General features: G+C 38.4%; 1 protein-coding gene across 11 annotated transcripts in view; it reads left to right on the top strand.

The window, feature by feature from the left end:
* The window catches only part of foxp1b (forkhead box P1b), a 158560-nt gene that overhangs the window by 73143 nt on the left and 62344 nt on the right, over window positions 1-23073 (top strand). The gene's annotated exons all lie outside the window — the stretch shown is intronic.

The raw sequence follows: 23073 nt of genomic DNA, 5'->3' as shown, positions 1-23073 counted from the left end.
AAAACATGATATACCCCAAAACATCCTCACTCACAATGAAATGAAGAGACAAGCTTTTTTTGTCAGTGTGAGCATTGCGTTTGCTGTTAAAGCAGCATTGAAAAGATCAGCCAGTCGTGTGTTGTCTGCGCCTCACGGCATGATGGGAGATGTTGTCAAAGGTTGTTTGGTGGGATAGGGAGCCTCTGATGTAGCTGTCCGCCGGAGTAACATGGCTGTCGTTGAACTGAAGAGCATTGTGCCTTTGTTTTAACGCCAAACTGGACAGGCCCGCATGACAGCGGGGTTGAAGGCAAAGAGCGGCTCGTGACGGATTTGTTTCGGTTTTATGTTATGTGCTATATGTTCTACAGCTTGAGAAAAAATCAAGAGACTATTCCACATGTTCATTTAATCAGCTTTTCTAGATGTATCGTGGCGATTCAAGTCCATTGACTGTTGAATTTCAACAAAATCAAACCTCAGAAGTGACATTAAGGGGTAATGACATCATATACAGTATATATATTATTTAACTTTTCCTGAATACATTTATAAATATTACTGTTGTATTATTGAACTTGTATTTGAGGTCTAAAAATGCTTCTTTCTGTTATTTGGACCTGTTCGGTATGGACAAACAAATTGCTTATCGCAGGAAACTCATCGCGTCACATTTGGTTAGGATGCGGTTTCAACTAGGGTTTTTCTTTTCTGCTACGGGTACTGACCTTAACACAAAATATGACATTAACGTGTAGATTTCAATAAAATAATAATTCATTTTTTAAAACTATATTTAATCAAAAAGTGAAATAATCGTAATTTATGGGCTATATTTTATTTCTATATGTCTATAGAAATATATGTATATTTATTGTATTGTATTGCTAATATTAAATTGTCCTTCAGTTGTGATGTTATTTCTATCATGACGATCGAGATGTAATTCTGTCATATTTTGAAAAAAGCATACAAAAATGATATATATTTAAATGTATACAACTCTAGCTATATTAAAGCAATACGCTAACTGTTATAAAATGCACTGTAACCCACTGCTTTGCAGGCTTATTGCTTTTATAACACGGTTACTCCATATGCTTAGCAAGGTTTCATAAAATAAGTAAATAAAATCATTAAGTAATAAAATGATATTTAGGCTATGTCAGCCGTTATATATCAGGGTATTTATTAACTCCGCTCAGCCAATCAGAATCAAGGACCAGAACTGACCGTTTTATAATCAAATTTAATTCTTAACAAAACTAAATATAACGAAAAGTGTGTTTTAGGATATTTTCTTAAAATTAACAGACTGCTCCAATATTGCCCATTCTTAAGACATATCCAATAAGAGCACATTACTGTCAATCGATAATCCACAGCGCCTGTCATTGGTTCTCCCCAATGCCTTTTCCCGCCCACCGAATAACTTAAGCCCATTGTGTGCTTCTTGGACTAAGCGTGATGTTGTCAGTTCGAAAATCACAGCCATGTTGAATTCATTACCGCAGTCGTCACACAAAACCGTGGATATGATTTCAATAACTGCAGGCCACAGTTGAGTAAACAGTTGCACTGAAACTTAATTCCTGTTGACTTTGCCTTCATTCTGTGCCAGGGGCTCAATCTGATTCACTCGGCTGAGACAACAGGGGTTACAACTCTGATGAATGCAAGGAAATGGAGAAAGAAGTAAGGGAGGGAGTAAAGGAGAGATAAAGAGAGGGTGAGCACCGGAGCGGCTGATCGTGTCAGGCATGTGCGTTTGACACTAAGTGAAAAGGAGCGAATCAAGAAATGAAGACAAAAAAGAGGGAATCGCGTATTACTCTAGTTTTATGGTGATTGCGACCAATCATAGAGCCTTGATGCTGTCATGAGTGTGGATGGTGACCTCGTGTTAGCTCTGGCAGAGAATGAGATTGCCATGGTAACTTAAAACACTTTGTGTAGGAACACTATGTGTATGTGCAAACACAACGGCCGACAGTCAAGAGAAACCGTTAATTACAAATATATTTGGTTTAACATTGATAGCGTTTTTCATTTCAGATTTTCAGATTGTTGAATGTATTGCATTGCTAGTTTAGCATGCTAATATCAAGTTTGTAATTGTTTTAATTGTAAACTCACACGCCGCTTGTAACAATCTCAACATGATTGTTTCTTGGTACCTTTATTGTTGAAGTTGCTGTTTGGACACAACTATTTTTCTCGAAAACTTTATATTTATTGTTGTTGTCCTTGGTTTGATTGGGTCTTAAAGGGATAGTTCACCTAAAAATAAAATTCTGTCATCATTTACTCACCCTCTTGTCATTTCAAACATGAATGACTTTCTATCTTCCGCAGAACATGAAAGAAGATACTTTGAAGAATGTTGGTAACCGAACAACGGCGGTACCTTTTCAATTCTACTGCATGAACACAACACCAATGGAAGTCAATAGGGAACCGCCGTTGTTTGGTAACCAACATTCTTCAAATATATTTTTTGTGTTCTGGGGAAGAAAGTAAGTCGTACAATTTGAAATGACAAGAGAGTTTGTAAATGATGACAGAATTCCCTTGTTTGGGTGAACTATCCCTTTAAGGTTTCATTTCAGTCTGCCTTTGAAGGCAGCGACCTATGAAGGGAGCAATTCAGATTAAACTCCTGCTTTAGGTTTAGTCTTTTTCAAGATTACATTTTTGCATCTCTTTACAAGTAATTGCTGTGAACTGTTTTTTATAGTTAAGCATTCAACCATGTGATAACTGACAGAAATTTTCCTACGCATTGTTTTGTGCGTGCGGCGCACAAAGTGTGACCTTTTTGAAACAGCAAAAGCCCCCGTGTCTCCCCTGACAAGCTCTACAATTTTAACATCTCTCAATTTATAACCCCCCACGTCTCCTTAAATACGTGAAAAACAACAAACTAGGAGGCTGACATATCATCTATCCTGATTAGACGACATAACTATGAAAGACAGTGCTCATTAATAAAGACGAGGGATGAAATAATTGTAATCTGTTTGATCATCTCGACCTTGACAGGGGAATTTATCTTCTCGAACTAGTCAGATTTGGGGGAAGTAGACCATAAGCTTCATTTAAACATCTCCATTAGGAAGTCAAATCCCCAGTGCTATTACCTTATATAAAAGAGACACGTCCCTAAATGGGAGTTCTTTTGATAGAACAGAGACTTTAGATTCGAATAAAGGCACCTTAAATGTCTTTCATCCACACACTGTGAATTTAGATCCAGTCTTTAAATGGTTTCTGTGTGTATACTTCACCAGAATTAAAGCGACCGACCACCCATCACCATTTATGCTAAAGGTTTCCATTATGGAACAAATGTCGTCTCCGATGAGCATTTCTCTGTGGTCTGTGGTCCAAAGGATCATGGAATGACACGACGGCAGAAATCCGTGTGATGTAGTTGGGATGCGGTTCCAGGAAATGCAGCTTAGGGAATGAATCAGAACTTTGGTAATGGAGAAATATTGAATGAAACCGTATGAAAACACATCAAAGCATCAATGGTATATTTAGACACATGCACAAAAATCTGTCCATCCCTTCGTACATCAATATCGCATACCTAAATAATTCCATATAATGTGGATGTATATTATTTGTTGTTTGCCAGCTCTTTCTGTGTTGTGTTTGTGTACTTTTTTCGTCGTTTGTCAGCCGTCGCATCAGTTTAAGCATCGAAACGCAACCAACCGGAATTTCCCTATTCACAATACAACAACATCCTTCCATGGCCACACAACCAAGACAGATGCATCATTGGCATCTTAAAGATCATATCTCTTTAGCTCATGAAACTTAACTATAATATGACCCAATTGTGCTCCATACGGGCTTCTTATTGACCTGATTGTGATCTTTCAGAACTCACTCATTGACGGCGATCTTGCTTTCTGAAGATCGCCGTCAATCCTGTAATGATGGTGTTCCTTCGCAGGCAGTCGTGGGGGCCCCTTCAAAGAGCGCTCGCTGTCTTGTCTTGCACTCAGCTAGGCAGAAAGAGAAGTTGTGGTTTTCAGCAGCATCTTTTGATGAGGAAGTGAAGATGCTCGGAGAGATAAAGATATAAAACAACTACAGACGGCCTGTCGCTATGCAGCAGCAACATTTGGGCTGTTTTTAAGTGTTTTGTTTGTTTTCGCTACTTCTGCAACAGGAAGTCACTGCGGGGAGTTATGCCTGGCTTTTTTGCACACGTTGTTTTAGCACCTGATTTGTTGAAGGAATTGCTCCAAGGTGCCCAAAAAAGGTCTTAACGCACCTTAAAATGTTTACTGGGCTGTTACACTTTATTATTTATTCCGCAAGCATACCTCAACTGGGTTGTAACTTCGTCCCTCAGTATCTCTAGAACATGCTAACAGGTGTTAAACAGAAAGGAAGTCAATATACATTACTTATCCGTTTTAACCTTCTGTTCTGGAAGCATTTTGTAAGATTAAAGGATGCTATGTTTGTTTACCCCTCTTTTCTACCCTCATTCATCCAAGACTGCAACGCGGTTCCTGATGAGTTATGAGTGATTAAGTCAGCGCATATTTCATCTTTTGCAGGTTTAAGCAAGCTACAGTTGACTCACACTTGCGGAGTGACTGCCAGGAATCCTCCTCAACTGATATTGCCCTTAAATGTTAAATATTAATGCCCGGTCTCATGGCGGTCTTGTTTTAATCATATCGGAGAGGTTTTTATAAAACGCTCTCCCTCTCTCATAACAGTTCCAGCATCAACTCGTAACCGCAAAAGGGAAAAACAGACAGAGAGGAAAAGCTACATCATGAGTAATAGCTTTTCTTTGATGGCAGGGCAAACCCATCCCAATGTGTTCTGTTAGACGTGCGCTTTGTTACAAATCGTAAGATAAGGCTAGCCAATTACCAATGTTTTCTTTTTTGCATGTTCTTTTCTCGTCCTTGCAGAACGAGGGGTGGCTAGAGAAGGCGATATATTTGGGTTGGTCACAGGTAGAAGACTCTGAGTAAGCAGATGGCGCCCTTGCATAATGCAATGTGTGGGAAACCCCTCACACAGCCCACCAGAGCAGGAACTGAAGTGAGAAGAGAGATTGGGGGGTTGGTTGGCAATCTTAAGTGAGATATGAAATCATAAGGAGCTCAGTCTTTAGCTTTTTGTTAGTCTGAGAGGCGGCGTAAGTAGAATAGAGAACAAGTGAACTTGTAGATATGAAATAAAATGTAATCTTTCTGTGTATTTGTCTGTCTGTCCATTCAGAGAATCTATGTATCCACATATCTGTCTGTCTGTTTGTCTATCTATTCGTCTGTCTGTCTATCTAGCTGTCTGTCTGACTATCTGTTCATTTGTCTGTCAGTCTATTCTGAGAATCTGAATCTGTCTATTTGTCTTTCTATATGTCTGTCTATTTGTTCATCTTTCTTGTCTGTATATTCTGATAATCTGAATCTATATATCTGACTGTCTGTCGCTCTATTCATCTATCTATCTATCTATCCATCTATCTATCTGTCTTTCTATTTGTTTGCCTGTTTGTCTTTTTCGTCGTCTGTCCGTCTATTCTGAGAATCTGAATCTATGTATCTGGCTGTCTGACTGACTATCTCTTTATACGTCTCTCTCTGTCTATTTTATTGCCTGTTTAGTCTGTCTGTTTATTCATCTGTCTGTCTATTGGTCCGGCTGTCTATTTTTATGTCTGTCTGTCTATTCGGAGGTCTCTGTAGGTCTGTCTGTATATTCATCTGTCTTTTCGTCTGTCTGTCTATTTGGAGATCTGTCTGTCTGTGCGTCTGTATGTCTGTCTATTAATCTGTCTGTCTGTTCAGACATCTGTCTATTCAGAGAATCTAAATCTATGTATCTGTCTGTCTGTGATGATGATTTACTCAGGTTGCCTACCAGATAAACAACACGTCTTTTCAAAAAAGAAAAGGGAGCAATGAAAAGGAAGTGAAAAATGTCTTTACATTTTTTGTTGTTGAATTTTTTGCATTGGTTTAAGATGTCTATCACGTGTTTGCAATAAAACAACAACAAAAAACAGCAATGTATAAAGAGCTTATAAGAATTTGGCCAAAATCTGGCCGAAAGTTGACTATTCTTTAAAAAAAAACGATGGTGCCTTAAAATGCTGCCTCACTAGGCAGCTCACTATATTTTGGACCAGAGCCACGGAGAGCGTGTAGTAAAACGTGTGTGCACACACCCACGCATGCATCTGATGCCCTCTTTCTCTGAGAAAGCGAGGCATTTTTCTCCATTTCTCTGGTTTAAGGCCTTGTGCTTGTAAACTGTTAATATTGTCAGATTGCACTAGAGAAAGGCAAACTTATTGCAAATTCTGAGGAGGAGATTGGAGTTATGACACCGCATATTGCCCCAAATTGCTTTATTGGTAAAACGCTAGTGCTTCCTTCAATTTTGATAATTTTATGGAATCCCTCGTCGAACGGTTTAATTATTTTATCACCCAACTGGCAACATCTGTCTTTATCCTGGAACAGGTGACAGTTTTATTACCAGATGAATCTCTCGGCTGGATCGGCCGATTGATGGTCGATCTGATTCATAATCGTGCAGATGGAGATTGAAATTGTACATTAATGTGCTTGTACGTAGAAGAGAGGAGAAATAATTATTTGCAAGAGAGGGGGGGAAAACAGCAACACGCAATGTGAGGACTCGATCACGAGGGCTGCCGCAATTGAAGCATATTGCTTTTTGGGATTGTAACTAATTGTTGCAGGCAATATATCCCCGTGGCAATGCACTTCTCACCCCCCGATACCCCCTGATGCGTTCGATCGCTCATTTACACGGATGATATTTAGAGCCGGGCTGTCTGGAATCCATTGGATACAGTTGCAAAATCTCGACTGGCACCCCTGATCTCGTATGACATGCAGTTCACCCGCAATAAATGCACCTACACAAATTTAAAGCAGTTTACATCCTGTTTATGAGCCGTAGGGGGCAGAGGGGGTTTGATTGACAGCTGTGAGATGTTTGACAGTCAGACCGGACCGCCTTGCTTTCAAGAGCATGCACGTTTGAATGCATACTGGAAACAGCAATACTAATGGATATCGGGTCAAATGGTCAGCAATGGAGACAAGTGCAGTAGTGAGATTATGCGTGTGTGTACGGTTTTGGAGTGGTTGCCAAAGCAAGCCCATATGTGTGTGTCAGTGTGGGTTTTGCATCAGTGCATGTGCATGGAAAGGAACGTCCTATTGTTCCACTTCCTATCTTCTTTAAAATGGGGGTCAATTCGTATGTGTTTGTAATATATGTGCACGGCCTACATGTTTGCTATGCTGGTACCATTAGTGACTGCGAGGTTTTTCTTATTGTTTGTTGAGGCCGGATGGGCTTTGATGCATGTGTGTGTGTGTCTTAAAGAGGGGAACTTTACACTCCGAGCAGGTGTTCCCAGCAGCTGTCTGACTGTGGCTGCATTGGGAAATGCATCCGTGTTGTTTTAGTATTAGATGGCTTATTTGGAGTCCTAAAAGCAGCGAGGGAGGATTTCGTCTTAACGCACCGTTTGAGTTTTCTCATGAAAGAACAACTCTTGTCTTTCTGTAATCCTTCACGCTTTCGAAACAATCAAACATACCGGCGGCGTGCATGCATAAATAGGAATGCGTGGAAATGTCTTTTTTGGCGGGGGGGTCACGGTTTAAATGTTGTAATCACATCGCTCATCGGATAAACTTAGTCAACGGATTGGAATGTTTACATACAAGCGAACGAAAAGCCAATTTAGGGGAGGGCATTTCTTTTGTTTTTGGGTTAATTTGACCCAATTTATTAGGGATAAAGTTAAAGATGCGGCAATATCATGGGGATACGTTGGAGCGTCCGGGCTCGTGCAATTTTAATGAGTGTTTGGCTTTAAAAAACTTCACAGAATTAATATGTATCAAGAAAAGTATTCTTTTTTCCGAGGACCAAAAACTTCTGGGTAATTAATATTCATAGACTGTGCTTGTTAACACCCCCAATGCAAATGCGATGGAGATCCAATTAACATAGAATGGTCCCAGAGGAAACGGGACGATAAGGGTTAAACGCGCTGCTGAAATTGAAACTAGGCTTTTCGGCCCATTTTTAAAACACTTATTTGTTTCAATAAAACGTTAATCTGTGTATCTGCGCGTGTCTGAGAGTAAGGCATCTCAGTCCAGGCTCTGGAGGCTTGGATCGAAGGTACCGATGCAGAGATGCTGTGTGCGTGCATACGTTTGTGTGTGTGCGCTCACCGTGGCCACCCGTCAGTAATGCAGAAGTGCTGTAGCTGAGGTAGCTTTTATTTCTTATTCATAATGTACCGGCGCTAGGCGGATCATAGACGTCAGTATTCATTCACAGAGCTGCGCGTCAGCCAGAACATGGCTGACGGAGCAAAGTAACTGGTCTCTTTGCATCTCCAGCTACCTGTCGGCCTTTCCCACAGTGAGGATCGCACCTGCCGAAGCATCTTTAAACTTCATAAAAAAATCATAAAGATTATTTTGTCATTTGATGATGATGTGAGGCAGCTGTTTGTTTATATCTGAAGATGTACGTTATTTGCTAACACAGAATCAAATTTTCATTATTACTGTGGAGGAGGGGTTTAAATGGTTGTAAAGACATAATGTTTATGGTACACATAAAGATGCTAGAAAACATGTTCTTTAGTCATTACACACAGTGTGTGGCATACAAACTGCCTTTTATGCATCTGTGTAATAAATTAACCATGGCAACCATAGTTTCTGCTGAAATATTGATTATTTAATATAAAGCCATTCAAAACTGTTTATTATTTGTTTTATAAATCCTACAAAATAACTGATTTAGTGCCACACAAAGCGCACCAAAATCTCATTCTGTTAGTTCAGAATGAAGAAGCGTGACCCACTGTACCTCCAGCAGACCCAGTTCTGTTCATCACACGCCTCGTCTCCAATCACTCCTGCCAGTAATAACCACTTCTAGGTGAGGGGACTGACGCGGCCCCTATTCCAAGGAGAAATGGTGCCGGTCTCTGACTGCTTGTGTACCATTTGGAGAATGATATTCCCTGTCAGTGTCGTGATGTCTGCCCATAAATATCAGTGATGGCACCTTGCGTTCTAGAAATGACGCCCACCATAAATAGTTCCCCTTTGCACACCGCACGCATAAATCCTTCATCCACCCCTTTTCTATTTTTTCTGCCTTAAGAAAGGAAGGGGGCACGGGAAACATGATGTATTATTTACATGGACAATAAAGAAACAAATGTTTTGCGGCATGGAAGAACGGAGAGAACAATTCCCCTCTCAGTGGTGGGGCGTGCGACCGTGAGGCGCTCTGGGCGTCAGCGAGCTGTTGTTATTTGCTTGTTTACAACCTCTGACATGATGTAATGGGACGGCCCGTGAAAGCACTAGCCAGCAAATGGTACAGAAAATAAGACGGGGACTTTATGTCTGTACACGCTCTGTCTATTTCGCTCGTTGTTCTTTTTTTCTTTTTTTTCACTATAGTCTCAGTTTTGCTTATGATGGCTGCATAGGTCATTTAGGCCTTTCATGTGTGAATTTATGACAACCTCAGTAAGGATTTTGTTGTGTGTGTTTTTATTGATCTTGAAAGAAATTAGGGCTGTCAAACGATTAATCGCTATATACAATATTTATATTTATATAATATATATATATATATATATATATATATATACATTTTATGTTTTTATTTTTTGCTTAAATATATGTATGGTTGTTTATGTGTTTATAAATACAAAATTAATTTGTACGGTGCGCATATATTATGTTAACGTTTTATTCTTGATGCATTTATTTGCGATCGTTTGACTGCAATAGAGGAAACGTATTGTTCTAAAACCAGATTTTTTCTACTAACAATGTTTGTGTTATAGTTGTCCACTGTTGTGACCTACATGCGTGAAATGATTAAAAAATGTTGCTTAGAATTTCCGATGCATGACTAATGAACTAATATTTTGTTTAGGGTTCTTTACTGAATTTAATATTCATTTAATTTTCTATATTTTATACGTGTAGCCCACATAAGGAATAAGGCATGGCATATGTATTTAATATAAACTATTAATTTTATTGATTGAAATAAAAAATCATTAATAAAAATGGTAAAAAATTTGTATCAACATGTATTTTTTATATGCTTTTGACTGTAGAAAAATAATTTACAGAAACACTAAAAACATATGTAAATAACTTTTCCGTGGAAGTGAAGTATTGTAAAGAGGAAAATATCACGTCCAGGCGTGAAATGCAGTAGTGAAGTCTAGCTGAAAGAAATATTTATGACCATTTTCTGCTGGATTAGATGCGGATGACATGCACTAGGAAAGACAGACGGGACGGACAGAGGGTTGTGTGTGCCTTCTGGGCAGATGTTTAAAGGCGTTTCGAGAAAATAAAAGAGCAAGTGTGTGATCATTTGACAGGGTTGCTGTCATTTGTATTGTAAGGACATTTCACAGGCATTTCTGAGTAGTCCCAGGATTCTTTGCAACTTGCATTAACAATCAATTTACCATTGTTAGGACCAATAGATCGGCTCCAAACACATTGGTTGTGCAGTTGTATCTCCTGTGTGTCAGTCTTCACGTTCTCCAACAACATCACAGTATTTAGTCAAATGACTAACTTTGAGCTATTATTAAGCTGATAAAGGAAAATAAGGCAAGTTAGGAGTTACTGTATCAGCACACATGTAAATACTTAAGCTTTGTTTGGCAATTGCTTTTAAAACGTTTGCATAAATTGCATGCAAAAGTTGCATGAGTTGCGATTGTTATCAATGCAAATAGGCAGCAATGCTTCTGGTTTTTACAGTTGTATGCATGTGCCACTGTTGTTTGCAGCTGTTGCTTTCGTCATTAGCACAAAAAAATGCAAATATCGTCTTCCTGTCTATTTTTCTATAGCCCTATGTATGCATATAGTTTGCGTGCCATTTTGAATGTGTGAATCTGTGTTGGTCACGTTTGTCACGGAGGGTTGAGGTGGAAGAAGGGCATGTGGGTAATTTCCCTGATGTCTTCTCCAATCAACAGAACTTCCTGTAATATAACACTCAGCGCATCGCTCCTGTTATATTTTGACTGTAATTTGTCTTCATAAACTCCCTTTGTTATGGTATGATAAACATTTCTGTTATCATTAGATCTTACAACACAATAATTCAAGCCATGTGCGGGATGATGAAAAGCGCAGCTAGTAAATAATCTCTTAATTGCAATATTAATGCAATTGTTTTGCGCACAAGCAGTCTGTTCAGCTCCCCGGATGGCGTATTTGATCTGAAAGCAAGCATGTGCCATTTCTCAAGGATCGGAGCGTGTGTAAAATTATGAGAGTATGATTAATTTTTCAATTTCTCTCTGCGGATATCTAATAATTGTGCCCACAGATAGCCGAGGGCTACTATTAAACATTAAAATGCAGAGAAAAAAGGGAGGAAGAGAGAGAGAGAGAATAACAAACCCGAAAACAAAAAGAAGTTAGAATTAGAAAGATGTGATTTGGGGAAAAAAGGATGAAATAATGCAAACTAGGGTTTGCTCAGATTTTTTATACGGCACTCCTGTGAACCTTTTTTGATTTAGTAAAAAATATGTTGACATGTTAATCGCATTCAAAATAAAACTTGTGTGCATAATAATTTTGTATATATATATATATATATATATATATATATATATATATACACATACATATTTAGTAAATATTTTCTGTGGATGTATTTATTTATATTTACCAATAATTTCATTTAAATGTTACATTTTTATATTTTTCTTAAATATATGCATGTCTGTGTATGCGTTTATCCCTTATCCCAGTCTTTATCCCTTCGCTGTACCTCTTAATATCCTCTTCATCTCAGATTGCCATTGCACTGTGGAAATGAGCTTGTTGATCAAATTTGGCTGGTTTGATGCCCGGCGTTCCGCTAGGTTCGAGTACTCGCGTTGAGCGCTGAGGACAAGCGGTGACGGTGCGGTGATTGATTGATTCAGGTTGTCACAGGACAAGATAACAAAATCAGCAAATACTGCCGAGTACTTTGCTCGACTTGAGAGTGACGTGTGTGAATGCCCCCTCGAGCAATATATCATATTTGGAGGGAGATACACAGGTAAGCAGGTTAATTTGCTCCAGTGAAAGTTAGTTCACCCAAATGAAGATTCTGTTGTTGTTTATTTACTTTCATTCGTGTCGCATACTTAGTTCACCCCCCCAAAAAATCTGATTTTGAACAAATGATATAAATAAAAAATTCAATTTAAGTTCAACTTAGCCCACACGGTTTTTCAATAAGACGAAGAAGGTCTAACAAAGACACGACTCTTGTCTTGACAATCTTGTTGACGGTTATTCTCTACTTTAGTTGGTGTTAATGAATTGCTCTTTTGATGGTTTTTCCCTCATTAATCTGCCACTGATAAAACTGTGTTAGGATTTGCAAAAAAATCAAATTGAAGATATGTACAGTAAATGAGTTCCTTATCTTCTTAATAAAATCAAAGCAGACGTGAGGAACGATTGGGGTTATTTATAGTTGGTTTGGGAGAGACGCATGGATACAAGACACTCTTGAGATGGACAGATGGAGACAATGGAAGAAAGTTCTGGAGAACGGTGCTGAAATTGAAAATGATGACCAATGGGAATATCAACTCTCTCACACACACACTGTCTCTCTTACACGTAGGCTTGCTTTTTAACCTCACAATTAAGAGGCCTGGCACAAGAAGAACAGGAATATGTTTATCTTGAAATATCGATAATTTATATACTGACCCCTGAATTTGTCTGCTGCCAGTTTCTGTTGTATGCAGGTGTGTGTGTAATCTGTTTTATCTGACAAACACACCACACAGCACCACATATTTCAACCAGATGTTGAAGTTAGGAGACTCCCGCAATCAAAATAATTATCCTTACAGCCCAATGTTTATAAAGTGTTTATGCGACACTAAGCATCGGGTCTCACTGAAGTAGCCGTCTTGTGTTAAACACGTTAAAGCTCATGCCAATCTCTAAACACCTTTACAAACACTACCACACTGACTCTGTGGCTGATGGGATTATTTATCAACGGTCTGGGAGAACAAAAAGCCTTTTTACCCCCATCAAAATTCTGTCATCATTTACTCACCCGAATGACATTTTAAACCTGTATGACTTTCTTTCTTCTGCAGAACACGAAAGAAGATATTTTGAAGAATGTTGATAATCGTATATTGGTTTTGTGTTTGTATGATACAATTCAATGGTTTCAGTTGTTGTCCGGTTACTGAATATCTAGAAAGTCACACAGGTTTGAAATGAAAAGAGGGTGAGTAAACGAGGACAGAAATTTTCATTTTTGGGTGAACTATTCCTTTAAGGTGTTCGGACAAACCCGTAACTATCAATTTCATACCAGCGTTTAGAACATACATACTTTTTCACCACCACCGAGATGCACAATATAAGAGCACTCTGTGATAAAGTCAATTAATTGCCGCCCGAGGCTATAACGTGGACATTGTGTATAGACGGAGATATTTAATTTAGGCCGGCAGTGCCTGTTTGTTCCATGGGGATCAAGGGATGGTGGTGCGTCCCAAATGAATCAAGCAGTAAATGAGGAGCAGAAAAATAGGTAATTATGTTAATCTCACAAATGAATGAGATGCTGACCTCTCGCATTAATTGATTTTATGCAGCCAAATCGTATTTATCTCTCTTTTGATATATTTTCCATTAACATTTCTGATGTAATTAAACAGGTTTTATTTGGAAGAAAATTAGCCCTGGATGCCGTGGAAGAGTCACTTTTATGACGCGTTAACAAGACAGCGTTATGTCAGCTGGCAGAGTCTGCGGATGCGTTTTAGCTACGCTACGCTTGCCCGCACAAAGACCTTAAAGCTTAAATAGCCCCTATTCTTTAACCTTAATCACCAGGTTGGCTCGCCACATACTCTGCCCGACTGCGCAAGCTCGTGATCTCGCGCCCTTTCCCGGTTCTCGTTTTTGCACCCAATCAGCAAAAAATGTAACTCGCGGTAGGCATCGCTCCATATTAAACGGCTGATTATTGGTAATAAATACTTTTTTTAACACTCACTTATTACATAGGCAGTTTTCTTCCTCGGTTAATGAGTGTAATTTGATTTGCTTGAGAGATTACAGTCCCTTCAGAATTAATGCAGCAATCCCGTCCCCTGGATTTAAAGACATCTTCGATTCTTCACAGGTCGTGTGCTACACGAAGCTTGCTCTCTCACATAGCAGCTAATGGAGTTGAACAGCAGTCTGTCACCGTGTCTTCCCTTCGCTATATAGTCACTGTGCCCTTGGTTCCTGCCTAGCTTGTTGTTTTGGGGCTCATTGCCATTTAAGTTTTAATATCGGTTGGCCGAACTGATGCTAGTGGATATGGCTTGGCTGCTAGGATGGTATCTGGGTGTTTTTGAAAACTTCCAAAAGCAGACTTTTTATTTCAATAAACAGATGAAACTTAATTTATGAAACTTAAATTATGCAATAAAGTGTGACTATTGTTTAATTGTGTATAATTAATATACGTAAAATGATAGTTATGAAATATTGGAAACAAAATGTTTATATTTATTGCAGTATAAACATATTATGAAAATACCACACCTAGGGGTGCTTTGTGTGTAACTATAAACCGGTATTGTCAATAACCGTGATATTAAAATACACAATTAATACATTTATGCATTTTATCTAAAGCGACGTACATTGAATAATCCTTGCATTTGCTGTATGTGCAATCCCCTGGATCGAACCCATGACCTTGGCGTTATTAGCGCCATGCTCTTACCACTGAACTACAGTAAAGCTGATGTAATAATATTGTCACTTACTCATATGATAAAAAATGTTGAAACCACAAAACTGAACAAATGAAATTTTGTGACTAATAGCATTATTTATTTCTTATTAAAAACATTTAAAAAAATATCATGATAATATCAATATTGTTAATTATTCTGGCTGCAATAATTGTGTAGTAGAAATCTGATATTGATATCCAGTGGATGCTGATCTTTTACAAGTTGAAAGTTTAGTCAACGTTGAAAATTCTCACAATTTGACCACTTTCATGCCATATTGAAATAAGCAAACAGCTCCAAACGCTAGATTCAAGATGGCCGCACATCGCTAGTTTCAAATAATTTCATTAGAACTACATAAAACGACAACATGACTGCATGTAAATATTATTTACACAATTATTTGTGTTTTGCTGAAGAAAGGAAGTCATACTGTCTGACTATCTGAGTATCTGAGTCTCATTCTGTCTGAGATGACAGAATTTTCATTTTTAGGTTAGCTGTTCCTTTAAGCGACAGTTCTTGTTTGCTTGTGCATATATTAAGTAAGTGTGAACGTATAAACAGAAAGTGTGCAGATGTAGGTTTTTTTACACATAGTTAATCGCACACAATCAAACCACAAACGTTGCTTCGATTCCTCAGAGATCTGGCACGAATTCTCTCTTCAGTGACTTGTTTTTTTAGCTCCAGGGGTGTGATAGTGTAGCTTTTTTAAACATTCACAGTGACCAGCTATGATGAGTTTTATCACTTTTTAATGACTGCTAAACGTTTCTTTAAATAAGCACAGCCAACAAGCTTGCAGTAACGCAATTGCGAGATTCCCTCAAAACATGCTGATAGATTTTAAAGAGAAGACACATTTTGATTGAACATTTTTCCTTAAGACACGGCCTATGGGCCGCCCACTCACTGACCACATGAAAAAAGCTTGAAACACTTGCAGAAGGGCAGCAGTCCTTGTCTTATTGGCTGCTGTAACGCAACATCCGGATCAAGTAGATCAAAGTAGAGTAGATCAAGCTAGATAAAGTGAGTAGATCAAGCTAGATATGCTTATTGTCAGCAGGGGAAGAAATCTGTCAAAGGTGAGGTATTGATTGTAATATAAATAAGTAATGTTTTTTTATTTAAAGAAAAAAAATCAATGTCTTACTTTTTTAGGTGAGTTGTCCATCTACCCCAATGCAATAGATTTGTCCAAAATCATTGTTCTTTATGATAAACGCCATCTCATTGTTAAAATTCACTCTTTTTTCCTCACCCTCTCCCTCTCTGGGATAACATTACCAAGTTGGAATGAGTTGAGCTGAATCTGTAATTCCCATGAAGCTGTACCTCTCCCAGCAACTCAATCCCGGACCGTGGCCAATCGCACTGTGATATATCAGAAGCTTTTTCTTTGGGCACCATGCCTAACAACACCAGGATTTGACCTCTGTGTCTTCCTCTCCCACACTGATAAAGCTGTGTATATGTGAGATGAGTGTATGAACACAAGAAAGGTGACTTGTGAATTATTATCTGTCAGTTACAGTGGCATTTTAGACTGATGAATCATTTAAACCTTACGTTTAGGTGCTGGCACTTGACTTATAGTGGCATTTTCAGTGGAAGTTTATGAAAAGTGAACCTTGTGCTTCATTTTGGTGGGAAACTTGTACGGACAGAAGTGTCTTGTTCTGGGATGTTATTCAACAGGTTGCCAAATACGCATTTGAGGGAAAGATGGCAGACAAAGTTTTGAGGAATGCTAGTCACCAATCAATCATTTACAATAGAAAACCTGTATTATGAAAGAAAACCGAATCCATTTTGACCTCGGTTGATAGGTGGTGCTTTCAGATTAACTTTATTCGAGAGACTTGCAGCATCTGGTAACTGCGACCCACAACAAGCGAAACCGAATTCTGACAAAAATTAAGGCACTAAATTCTGCTAATTTGAGTCAGCACGATGCTGCGTTTGCAAGTGCCTTTCCCGTCGCCCCATCTTTCGCTCTCTCTCACTATACAATCTGATGCAACATCTGATACATAAATGCAATAGCCATAATAAAGATTAAGTTCTTGATTTTCTGGTTTCTCTAAATGCCCTGCGCTGTTGACATCCTCTGAAAATTTTCCATGTTGACAAATGGATTACAGAAAAGACTGCTGGGTATTGAGTGTTACATCCATTGACAATTCCATGCGTTTACATGTTTATTTGCATGAAAGTGCAACCCCAGAACCTCAAAGGTTCCCCAAAAGCTTTCCCATCCACAGCATTAGGGTTCTTTTAGCTTTAGAAGCTTTGTTTTTTTCTATATATTTTTATAGCACAGTGCTCTTGAATGCTTGATTCTGATTGGTCAGTGAGATTTGTTATCCCCCCCAATAACAACCGATAAAACTCAACACATTGCTGGGTTATAAATCTTGACTTATATAAGTAGTATATATATTTTAAAAAATTGGAAATTTTGTGATAACACCTGTCTGGATGTACAATGTACTCACGTCAGATTTTTCATTGGGTAAAATGTGCATTTTTATTTCTGAATGTTTAAATTTTTATATCTATTCATTTTTTTTACTATACATACAGTAATCACAAAAGTCTGAACAATGTATAGAAATGCATAATTCAGAAAGTTTTGGAATCCTGAAACATATATACATAGACTATACATCATTGTAGAGTACTTCGAAAGACGTAAACAATGTTGGTCCAACACTGGTCTAAAATAACTTCCTCTTTCAGTTTTTTAACTACGCAAACGATTGAACAACATATAACCAACAGAACATTTATAACCGAATCAAAATGTAAAATACGTTTTTATTATATACAGTTGAAAGAAAAAGTATGTGAACCCTTTGGGCTTACTTGGATTTCTTCATAAATTGGTCATAAAATGTGTTCTGATCTTCATCTATCACAACAATAGAGAAACACAGTCTGCTTAAACTAATACCGCACAAACATTATACGTTTTCATGTTTTTATTGAACACAACATGTAAACATTCATAGTGCAGGGTGGAAAAAGTATGTGAACCTTTGGGTTTAATAACTGGTCGACCCTCCTTTGGCAGCAATAACCTCAACCAAACGTTTCCTATAGTTGCAGATCAGACCTGCACAACGGTCAGGAGATATTTTGGACCATTCCTCTTTACAAAAGTGTTTCAGTTCAGCAATATTCTTGGGATGTCTGGTGTGAATCGCTCTCTTGAGGTCATGCCACAGCATCTCAATCGGGTTGAGGTCAGGACTCTGACTGGGCCACTACAGAAGGCATATTTTCTTCTGTTGAAGCCATTCTGTTGTTGATTTACTTCTATGCTTTGGGTCGCTGTCCTGTTGCATCGTCCATCCTCTGTTAAGCTTCAGTTGGCAGACAGATGGTCTTAAGTTTTCCTGCAAAATGTCTCGATAAACTTTGGAATTCATTTTTCCATCGATGACAGTAACCCGTCCAGGGCCTGAGGCAGCAAAGCAGCCCCAAACCATGATGCCCCCTCCACCATATTTCACAGTTGGGATGAGGTTTGATGTTGGTGTGCTGTGCCTTTTGTTCTCCACACATAGCGCTGTGTGTTCTTTCCAAACAACTCAATTTTGGTTTCATCTGTCCACAGAATGTTTTGCCAGTAGTGCTGTGGAACATCCAGGTGCTCTTTTGCAAACTTCAAACGTGCTGCAATGTTTTTTTTGGACAGCAGTGGCTTCCTCCGTGGTGTCCTCCCACGAAGTCCATTCTTGTTTAATGTTTTCCTTATTGTAGATTTGTCAACTGAAATGTTAGCATGTGCCAGAGATTTCTGTAAGTGTTTAGCTGACACTCTAGGATTCTTCTTGACCTCATTGAGCATTCAGCGCTGTGCTCTTGCAGTCATCTTTACAGGACGACCACGCCTAGGAAGTGTAGCAACAGTGCTGAACTTTCTCCATTTGTAGACAATCTGTCTTACCGTGGACACATGGACATCAAGGCTTTTAGATATACTTTTGTAGCCCTTTCCAGCTTTATGTAAGTCAACCATTCTTGATCGTAGGTCTTCTGAGAGCTCTTTTGTGCGAGGCATGGTTCACATCAGACAACGCTTCTTCAGAACAGCAAACTCAAAACTGGAGTGTGTTTTTTATTGGACAGGCCAGCTTTAATCAACACATCCAATCTCATCACATTGATTGGACCCCAGGTTGGCTGACTCCTGGCTCCAATTAGCTCTTGGAGAAGTCATTAGCCTAGGGATTCACATACTTTTTCCACCCTGCACTATGAATGTTTACATGTAGTGTTCAATAAAAACATGAAAACGTATAATGTTTGTGCGGTATTAGTTTAAGCAGACTGTGTTTCTCTATTGTTGGGACTTAGATGAAGATCAGAACACATTTTATGACCAATTTATGAAGAAATCCAAGTAAGCCCAAAGGGTTCACATACTTTTTCTTTCAACTGTATGCAAGATTAGTTCAAACTGAAACCCAAGTGCTTTTGGACCAGTGTTTACATCTTCAGACGTGGTCTATAGATCCGTGTACCTGTTCAATATTAGGTTGCGTCGTCTCTCCTTGCATCAATGCCCAAACTGCATTCTTAGCGGTACATATTTCTCCGTGGCAGGTTCCTCGTCTCTCATTGCTTTCTCTTTTTTTTTTCTTGTGGTTAATTCATCTATTCTTATGAGTCATTTAGTTCTTTAATTACCGTAAGCAGCAGATGCACAATGGAGTATTAATGTGAGTAGGTTTTACGGCCACTCCATCACCGCGAGCCTGTGAAGTCTAAAGACGTAATTGACGTGGAAGAGAGCTCAGAGACGGGGAGACAATATTTTGTGGATGGCTTTTCCTGTATTCTGGAAGGATGTTTATGCTTTTACATCACACTAAAGGGGTAATAAACACAAGCGTAATTTAATAGCATGCTTGCTAGAGGGAATCTGGCATCGCCTGTATTAAATGATGAAAGTTAAATTCAATGAAAAGGAAAAGTGTGTACATATGTGACTGATTTAGCGTGTTTGCACTTATCGTGTATTAGTAACGGGTCGGAATTTTTGACTAGTCATCCACTAGCTGACTGTAAACTTAATCTGATGGATGTATGTGTATTTCGATTTTTTTACTCTTTGATTTAAACGGAATTGACAGGGATGCGATTCATGCTGTGCTTTAAAGTGATAGTTCACCCAAAAAATGGAGCATCATTAACCTCACCCTCTTGTCATTAAAAAATTGTATTACTTTCTTTTGTCCACATAACTCAAAAGAAGATATTATGAAGAAAGTTCGTAAATAGTCAATGCAAGTCAATGGGTGCCAGTTAACAACATTCTTCAAAATATCTTCTTTTGTGTTCTGTGGAATAAAGAAAGTCAAACTGGTTTAAAATGATATGAGGTTGAGTTAATGACAGAACCTGTATTTTTGGGTAAACTATCAGCTGCAGGATAGAAACCTACTCAGAAAGCGTATTATTCGTATTTTTGTGATTGAAACACAAGTGATACCATTAAAAGATTTGACAAAAATAGTATTCTGTCTATTATTTGTTTTTTTTTAGATCAAATCATGAGTCCCTTTGATAATGAGTTATTTAACAGTTTTAACAGGAAGTGGAATTTCCTTTTTCCACAGAGGAAATGGCATCGTTCCAAAAACACACTATCATTTTCTCAACATACATACTTGGTTTTGCAAATATGTAGTTTTGCACATTTGCATCTTTATGCAAGCCCGAGAGAAAACAAGTCAGCATTGACACACAGATCTCGGGATACATCACCTCGTTTGTGTTTGTGTATGTCTTCTCATGTTCGGCTCTATGAATGGATCCCCTCTCCTGCCATCTGTTGTTAAGCCGCTCCTAAGGCGGAGTTTCTGAATCCAAACAAACTGCAAACTGAAGCTGTCAGAGGCGCATAGCTGAGACGACCCCCAGGCCCGGGGTCACGTATCCGTACCAGGCTCCACACAGAGCCCTGTTTACTCTCTCTATACCTCCTCCATCATCTCTCTTTCTTTCTCTCCCACCCTCTCGTTCATCCATCAACAGTCATGCACCCCCTTGCATCCACATGGAGACAAATGCAACAAATACACGTACGTTCATACCTCCACGCACGCTCACTTTGTATTACGCTCGCCTGTTTTTCCAGATAAAGCATTTGTCATCTTTGAACATTAACGGTCATTGAGAGGAACTGGTTGGAAAGGCTTTTTTATTAAAAGACTGCGTTTATCCACTGTAATCACTCACTGAGCTTACATGGTTTGAGTACGGCAATTTGAAATGTTTAGCGTTGTCATTAATATTAATAGATTGGTAGAAAAGTGCAGCCATGGGAGGGACTGGTAATGGTTTGAAGTGGGTATATAACATTGATTTATTTATGTATTCTACATGAATTAGTTTAGAAATCTAAACAGCGAGCGTGTTTCCAAGAGGCCGGGGTTTCGACGTTAGCGCCTGTTTTCCATGTGGAGAGGCTTTTTGGAAATTGCGTCAATTAGATGCTTAGCCAGAAACTGACCGGCCCTCTTTTGCATTGCAGATAAATGTCCAATCGAGGGAATGAACAAAAGGAGGCAAAATTAGCGAGAGATAGAGTAACTTGATTAATCTAAACAGCCATGATCTGTAGTACTTATATTGTCAGTAGAGTCTCTAAATCATATGAATATTAATTAATAGACATCGACAGTGAATGGAGACTGACGCTGTTTTGTTGAAAAATTCAGTGCCTTGTCTTTTGAAACGATAATTCAACCAAAAATAATGTTTTTGTCTTTATTTAAATACCCCTCACTGTAGAGAAACATAATTTTACAGATTTATTCTGTTCTTATTTTACAGACTGAATTTTACTGTTTTTTATGTATTTTTTTAATAAATGTGAAATAACGGGGAAAAAAACATAAATTTACAAGAAGAACAGGAAAACATGAAGAAAAATATGAGGGAAATGATTAATTATATATCCCTCTGTCCTGTCGTTTTACATTAAAAAATATCTTACGGTATACTTATATTTGTCACATTTTTTACATATTTTTTTACAGTGCTCTGTTCTTCCAGATTGGTATTACACTTTATCTTTTGTATACCGTATAAGGAAATGACTAGCTGCTTTTGTCCGTACAGTGAAAGTGAATGGGGACTGGGGCTATCGAGCTCAAAAAATGACAAATAAAGCACCATTTTAGTATTTCATGTAATTTGTGTGCCTATTTCAGGTCTTGTGAAACCATACTATGGCTTTTTGAGAGACAGATAAAAAATGTCTTTCTTTCTGCTATACCTATGAGATTATTGAAATGTATGGCATCAAGACGCTCCAGATTCCTTGTATTTGTACAATTAAGACTCTACTTTATAATTTTGATTTAAAACGAGACCAAGATGGATAAAGAAACTGAACAAATAAGGCTTCGTGGAAAACAGTGTCGGAGACTTCTTCATGTATTTTTTCTTCAACTTCTCGTAGAACAACTTTTAAAATCTGTCCAGGAAGCCCTCAGGAACCAAAAAAGTGGATCTTATAACTGTGACCTTTAAGACAAAGCCCTCCCACAAGAGTGTTAAGCGCCAACCTATTAACAGTCTTTTCTGTGGGTCATGTCTGAGGACCCTGATCTCCAGACCTCTTAACGCTGTGTAAACAGCCCGTCTACTTCACAATGGCCACTGGGATACAGTTTCACCTGTGCACACATCTTTCCCCAATTAAAGGCACGATTAGTTTTAGCCATTTCAAATTCAAGGTCTTACCTGCCACGGCGAGGGGCACGTTGGCGAATGGGGAGACAGTTAAAGAGATGGCTTTAGAGGACCTTACATAAATAAGAACTACCTCATCTTTCATAGTCAGGTCTCGATTTAACAAGAAACACACTACGAGCTCCTCAAAAGCAAAAGCAAACGCAAGCTCTTGTCTTTTTATATGTTTATAAGCACTAACCTTCTTGTCATATTTGTGAATCTTTTTATAAACCGTTTTTTTATATCTGTATCTGTATTTCTAAAAGCATCTGCTAAATGAAGAAGTGTAAATGTAACTTTGTCTCTCCCTGCTCTTCATTATTTAGCAGATGTTGTTTATGTGAACTGTTTATTTTGCTTATGTGGTTAACAGTCACTTCTATGTGCAAACAGCTCTAAAGCTAAATGAAACCGCCTGAGAAAGAGGTCTATTTTTACGTCAGTTGTAT

The sequence above is a fragment of the Triplophysa dalaica genome, chromosome 6 (genome assembly GCF_015846415.1).
Source record: "Triplophysa dalaica isolate WHDGS20190420 chromosome 6, ASM1584641v1, whole genome shotgun sequence".
Lineage (NCBI taxonomy): Eukaryota > Metazoa > Chordata > Actinopteri > Cypriniformes > Nemacheilidae > Triplophysa > Triplophysa dalaica.
Note: the sequence above shows the minus strand (reverse complement) of the source record. Positions and strands in the feature narration are given on the sequence as shown.